The sequence below is a fragment of the Macrobrachium nipponense genome, chromosome 17, assembly GCF_015104395.2.
Source record: "Macrobrachium nipponense isolate FS-2020 chromosome 17, ASM1510439v2, whole genome shotgun sequence".
NCBI lineage: Eukaryota > Metazoa > Arthropoda > Malacostraca > Decapoda > Palaemonidae > Macrobrachium > Macrobrachium nipponense.
This window is the reverse complement of record NC_087210.1, coordinates 86,373,290-86,380,231: the sequence shown is the minus strand read 5'-3', so window position 1 is coordinate 86,380,231 and position 6,942 is coordinate 86,373,290. Positions and strand designations below refer to the sequence as shown.

The 6,942-nt window shown below is 37.7% G+C and overlaps 1 protein-coding gene across 1 annotated transcript in view; it reads left to right on the top strand.

The window, feature by feature from the left end:
• Positions 1 to 2,277: 2,277 nt before the first annotated feature.
• Positions 2,278 to 6,942, top strand: part of LOC135195981 (retinol dehydrogenase 12-like) — a 34,047-nt gene continuing 29,382 nt past the window's right edge. Inside the window, exon 1 of the mRNA XM_064222482.1 lies at positions 2,278 to 2,394. The gene's annotated coding sequence lies outside the window, so the exon portion shown is untranslated. The remainder of the gene's footprint in view (positions 2,395 to 6,942) is intronic.

The window sequence follows — 6,942 nt, the reverse complement described above, 5'->3', positions numbered from 1 at the left end:
CCGCGAAGTAGCTCCAGGACTCATGCAGAAGAGTGTGATCCTAGAAACGGCGACAGAGTAAGAAAAGAGTGGACTCCTAAGGAGGCAGGATGCAACCCGGAACCCCACACTATAAATACCACCCAGTCGAATTGGTTGAGGACTGTGATAGAGCAAAAAAAAAAAAAAAAAAAAAAAATAAAAAAATAAATAATAAAAAAATAACAATAATAATAATAATAATAATAATAATAATAATAATAATAATAATAATGAACTAAGGAACCTCCGTGGGACTGAAGAGGGATACGAGCATTTCCGAAGTCTCTCCTAGTCATTATTTAGCATTGAACAATCATATTGATTTTAACACTACTGTGCCTTGTAATTGTCAATAATAATAATAATAAGAATAATAATTATACTAATAATAATAATAATAATAATCTCACTCTTGAAATGCACCCAAAACCCCCTTTGGCATTTTTCCTAGGGAGAGAAGAAGGAGAGAGGAAAGTTACCCCAGATCCACGTGGGAGGAAATCTTGGTTTCCCCAGGAACGTCCCTCGAAGAAACTCGGACAAATCCTGCCATTCTCTCCGCGAGGCTCCGTCTTGAACGGGACTCATTCAACATCAATTGTTTTCGTAGAATTCGCAATTTGTCCAATCGCGAGAGAGAGAGAGAGAGAGAGAGAGAAGGGAGTAGAGTAGGAGGAGAGAGAGAGAGAGAAGAGTGAATGGGATGAGAAGGGAAGCGTGAAGGGATGGACAATGGAGGAGGAGGTGATTCCGTCGTGGATGTCTCAAATAGACCTAATTAAGACGGAAAGGATTCAAAGGCGCTATTGTGTGCTCATAATACGGGGTTCAACTCCTTTCAGCGACTGTTGTCACGGCCTTTGATCTCGCACCAGCGGCGTTCTTCATTACGCCTAATTACAGAGGTTTTCTTTCTCGTAAAATGGATAAATAGATAAAGATTCTCTTTGAAGGGTCCGCCAAGATCTTCGCATATCGATGGGGTATCCCTCAAGCCTCGGCTTCGTAGGAATATTATAGCTTTCCATGATTTAATACATTTTCTGACAACTTCCTTTAGCAGTGAACTGTCCGTCCGATTAAAAGATTTCGCTCCATTTCCCAACAGACCTGAAGACTACTGAGCTGTCATGAAATGTCCTACTGGGAAATGTTCATGATTAAAATACTTATTTTCAACGATGTCACAATATCAGAGAAAACTACTCCTGTTAATATAAACATAAATGTAATGATAGGGTATGTCAAAAGAAATTTGGGATTATAGATATACGTTTAAATACAGATATATATATATATATATATATTTATATATATATATATATATATATATATATATTACATCTCTCTCTCTCTCTCTCTCTCTCTCTCTCTCTCATCTCTCTCTCTATCTATATATATATATATATATATATATATATATATGTTATTATATATATAATAGGGACATTGAAGTACACGAGTTATTTTCCATAGATCCTACATTCAACAGGCAACTTAATATTCTAAATATATATATATATATATATATATATATATATATATATATATATATATATACATACAAACACACACACACACCTAGATATTTACGTCAGTTCATTTTATGTGTTTCAATTTTAGATCCTTCGAGCAATCTCCACTCTGAATACTTAAATATCTAGTATCTCACAAAATGACTTTCATTCACGAACTGCCCTGCTAAAGCGTAGGTTGGTAAGAGCTTCCTTGACCGATCTGAGGTAGAACGGATTAGGTGAAATGATCTGGGGTAGGAGAGAGAGAGAGAGAGAGAGAGAGAGAGAGAGAGAGAGAGAGAGTGGAGGGTCTTGCAGGAGACTGCCTTGATATGCTAATAACGAACTTTCTTGACCGGTTTGAGTTCGCCAGGATTAAGTGAAATGATCTGAGGAAAGAGAGAGAGAGAGAGAGAGAGAGAGAGAGAGAGAGAGAGAGCCTTCATTATACTGACAGTTCATGCCACATCATACCTATTACTCATCAACACTAAGATTAAGATTCATGACGGAGTTACCAGTTACCGAAATTAGCTCTGGGAAATCTCGAGCTATCTGTCCACAAATTTATGGAATACAGACGCGTGTTTGGCACAAGTCCCGTTCTTCAATCTCTGTTTGTCTAAAATTACAGCTTATCATCCAAACAGACAAGGTGAGAGAAAAGCAACTATTTTGAAATATATTCAAATAAATCGAAATTGCCGTCGCCATGTTGCATTCGGAGCCACTTGGGTGACTTTGCAGAAACCGACAACTCCTGAATTTCACGAGTCAGACGGGAGAAGAAGAAGACGAACTCGGTGCGAAGTAGACGTGACAACGTGACAACCTAGTGCCGAGAGAAGTTGTCGCGGTAAGTACTGGACACAAAAAGGTCATTTCCTCACCCTTTTCTACGTTATCTCGCTTGCTACCATTCTACTATCCACTCCCTCTGCTAAAACATCCACGAGAGAAGAGACAATTTACTCTGAATTCGCTCTAAAAGGCAACTCTGATCACACGTAGACGCTGGAAGACTGTGGGATGGCATTTCTATCCGCTAAATCTTGTCTTAAGAGCAAGGCGTGGCTTGGCTTACGGTTCCGGGAAGGAAAATTAAACTGTGGAATGATGCCCGTGTTCAGTGACAGGTGCAAGAAGCTGCACGGCGATGCTATTGAAGGAAATCCTCGCAATGGAAACTCGGATAGGTTCTCGACAACTTGGGAAGTGATTTACGTGACAAAACGACCGCAGGAATTCAAGAATTAAGCTGTAAGGTTCTACGAGGATTCAGCTTTAAAAAGGTTGCCTGTTCATGATATATATATATATATATATATATATATATATATATATATATATATATATATATATATATATATATATATAAATATATATACTCTCTCTCTCTCTCTCTCTCTCTCTCTCTCTCTCTCTCTCTCTCTTGTATAAACACTATCCACAAACTTGCTTTTCTCTGTAAGCTAGCATTTCGATCTTCAGATATATTTACACTCTCGCAAAGATTTTGTATATAATATATATCTATATATATATATATATATATGCCTCTCTCTCTCTCTCTCGCTCTCTCTCTCTCTCTCTCTCTCTCTCTCTCTTTCTCTCTCTCTCTCATATAAACACTATCCACAAACTTCCTTTCCACTGTAAGCTAATATTTCGATCTTCAGATATACTTACACTCTCGCAAAGAAAGATGTTCATTAGTGATCCCCTACTAGAAGCTCTATACTTACAATGACATCGTAAAAACACTAACTAAATGAGTGATCATTCTACACATTTATCCCTACCTAGGAATAATTCATGAACGTGTAAACGTCAGAAGGCACACAAAGTTTAATCCAGGGTTTAGTTCGTCCTGATATCATCAAAAGGAGAGAGAGAAAAAAAAGTGGTGTTCTTTCCTATAGTTTTGAAAACAAGTACTGAATAATTCATTCCATATCATGCACTGGAACCGATGCAGAAATATTTGCCACTTTGGCGCAAGAATCTTGGGGTCTACAATGGTACATGAATTACGAGATTGAAGAATAACGCTATGTCATACTTATTATTATTATTATTATTATTTTATTATTATTATTATTATTATTATTATTATTATTCAGAAGATGAACCCACCATAAAGGGGCCACTGACGTGAAATTCAAGCTTCCAAAGAATATGGTGTTCATTTGAAAGTAACAAAAGGCAAAAGAAAATACAGAAAGAAGAAATCAATTATTAAATTTTTCAGAAAATAAACTAACAAAAGAATAGATAAATAGATAAAGAGGTAGGTCATTATCAGAATACAAGAATTGTCTTAGGGCAGTAAAGCATGGCATCTTCGCTTGACCTTCTGAAGTTCCAGTCCTGGGAGACTGTTCCAGAGTCCAGCGGTGTGAGGAACGAAGGATTCTGAAGTTCCAGTTGCACCAATTTTTCAGGGAGATTGTTCCAGAGTCCAGCGGTGTGAGGAACGAAGGATTCTGAAGTTCCAGTTGCACCAATTTTTCAGGGAGATTGTTCCAGAGTCCAGCGGTGTGAGGAACGAAGGATTCTGAAGTTCCAGTTGCACCAATTTTTCAGGGAGACTGTTCCAGAGTCCAGTGGTGTGAGGAACGAAGGACATCTGCTGGAACCGAGAAGTTCCGCAGGGAGGCACATTTATACTGCACATCGGTGACGCTGTTCAGCAATCTGGTTGCTCTCTCTCGGATGGACCTTTGTTGACAGGATTCGTTCAGTGACTCCCCAGTTGTTTTTCATTTATTTATTTATTTTTCCTTTTTCCTGAGGCTACATTTGCTGTTTACTTTCACCTAACCTACGTCTAATTGGCGCATACCAGTGCCACGGGAACGAATTTTTTATTTATTTATTTTTATTTTTTTTTATTCATTTATTTTTATTTTTATTTATATGACAGCAGTTCTGAGGATGTTGCGCAATTTGAACCTCAGAAATGGAGTGCATTGCTGCCCTAAAAGATTTCAACTGGTATTTTAGTAATTCATTCATACTTTTGCCTTTTCATTTATAAATATATTTATCTATCTTTTTCCCTCTTTTTTTATATCTTCTCTCAGTATTTCCTATGGCCCTCGGTCACTTCTTTCAGATGAACACCATGATATTCTTTAGAAGTCTGAATTTCAAGTCATTGGCACCTGTGGGTTTGTTCTATAATGAATAGGGGGCTTCTCTTCTGAATAATAATAATAATAATAATAATAAAGAAACATCAGCTACCTTGCAGTAAAAAGTGGTACGAGCACCAACCTGAGGGAGTGATAGAAAACGATCACGCAAAGACCTCCTTGGGACTATGGTATCAGAACGGATAGGGTGATGATTACGTGCAAACAGACCAGACGTGACGTTGATTGACAAAGTCAAGAAGAAAGTATCACTTATTGATGTCGCAATACCATGGGACACCAGAGTTGAAGAGAAAGAAAGGGAAAAAATGGATAAGTATCAAGATCTGAAAATAGAAATAAGAAGGATAGGGAATGCCAGTGAAATCGTACCCATAATCATAGGAGCACTAGGCACGATCCCAAGATCCCTGAAAAGGAATCTAGAAAAACTAGAGCTGAAGTAGCTCCAGGACTCATGCAGAAGAGTGTGATCATAGAAACGGCACATAGTAAGAAAAAGTGATTGGAACTCCTTGAAGGAGGCAGGATGCAAACCCGGAACCCCGCCACAACTATAAATCACCACCCAAGTCGAATTGGAGGACTGTGATAGAGCAAAAAAAAAAAAAAAAAAAAAAAAAATAATAATAATAATAATATAATAGTGGAAGAAAGACCTCTTTTAAACAAATTCTGTTGAATAAAATGGCAGAATTCAGCGAATTAATATATAATATTAATTAATTCAACAGAATAATAATAATAATAATAATAATAATAAAATAATAAACCGATTCATAACAGTGACAACATAGTAAAAATTAGAATTATTCTGGTAAGACATGAGCAATGATAATATTCACCGCCGGTTACACCTTACCATTAATGCTACTTCTAATAATAGTGGTCCTGAAAACAAAATCGCAATATGAGTGATTCTTGCCACCTACTGCCATGATTTTTCATATCTTACGAGAGATTCCCAGATATCCGTACCTTCCATTAGCATCAGTGTTACGTAAAATCAGTTTGGTATATTGTAACTCTTAAATAGGAAGAGAGTACATTCAAATCTAAACCTCGTATATTCAGAAATTCTTCCTTTTCAGAGAGATTAATGACTTTATGTACCAGTCTTTATTTACAGTCTGTAATATACGAAATGTTTCTTGTGTGTACTCTGCCCCGCCTTAAAAGCATGCTGAGGTTCCACATGAAACGACGGGATATATATTTTTTTCAAAAAATAAATAGACTCCATCAGGTATTGAGGAGCCTTTCATAAAGAAAGTGCCTTTTCATCCGTGGTATACGTGAAGGTGCAATAGCTTAAAGCATTAGCAGTGTTCCCTCATCCTCACCCCCAACCCCACTTTCCTAAACCACCAAATTGCTGCCAGTTACACTGACCTGGACGGGGGGAGGGGGGAGGGGTGATGGATGGTCCTGAAAGAACGCGCTCAATTTGAACTGAACAAAACCCAGGTTACTTTATGGAGTCTCTCACAATGAAAACTTGTTTTCCGTAAATATTCCGAGAGAGAGAGAGAGAGAGAGAGAGAGAGAGAGAGAGAGAGATTCCCAATCTATTGCCAAAATTAGGATTTAGTGGGATAAATTCTGGGAGAGTGAATGATAGTACTGAAGCACAACCGAGTCCCCGTGTTCCTCTCTCTCTCTCTCTCTCTCTCTCTCTCTCTCTCTCTCTCTCTCTCTCTCTCTCATGTCTGGATAGTGCAACTGAATGAACATACAAGAGCAAATACAAGCAAGTGCATTTGCAAACGAAATAAACCTCAAGCCCACTTCTCTCTCTCTCTCTCTCTCTCTCTCTCTCTCTCTCTCTCTCTCTCTCTCAACAAACAAAAGCAAGCGCATTTTTAAACAACGTAATGTTCCAGTAATCGCAACTTCATTGTCGATCTTACCGGACCTTCTAAAAGAATTCTAAAAACACCCGGTTTTTTTTTTCTCTCTCCCGAGAGCAGAACTGAGTAACGTTTCATTGACAATGAAAAATGAAAAAAAAAAAAAAAAAAATAGAATAAAAATAAAAATGTCAATTTTTCCCGGCGTTCGAAAAGACAATTGGTATATTTCCCGTGGACAAAGGAAGATTCCCGGTCATGACTGCTGTACGAAATGAAATGGTCGATTCGTAAGATTGGTTCAATTTCACCGCCAGATTCGCCCCCAAAACAATACCTCTGTGATACAGCTGCTATATTGCGTTCGGTATATGTATCTCGGGATACATATACATA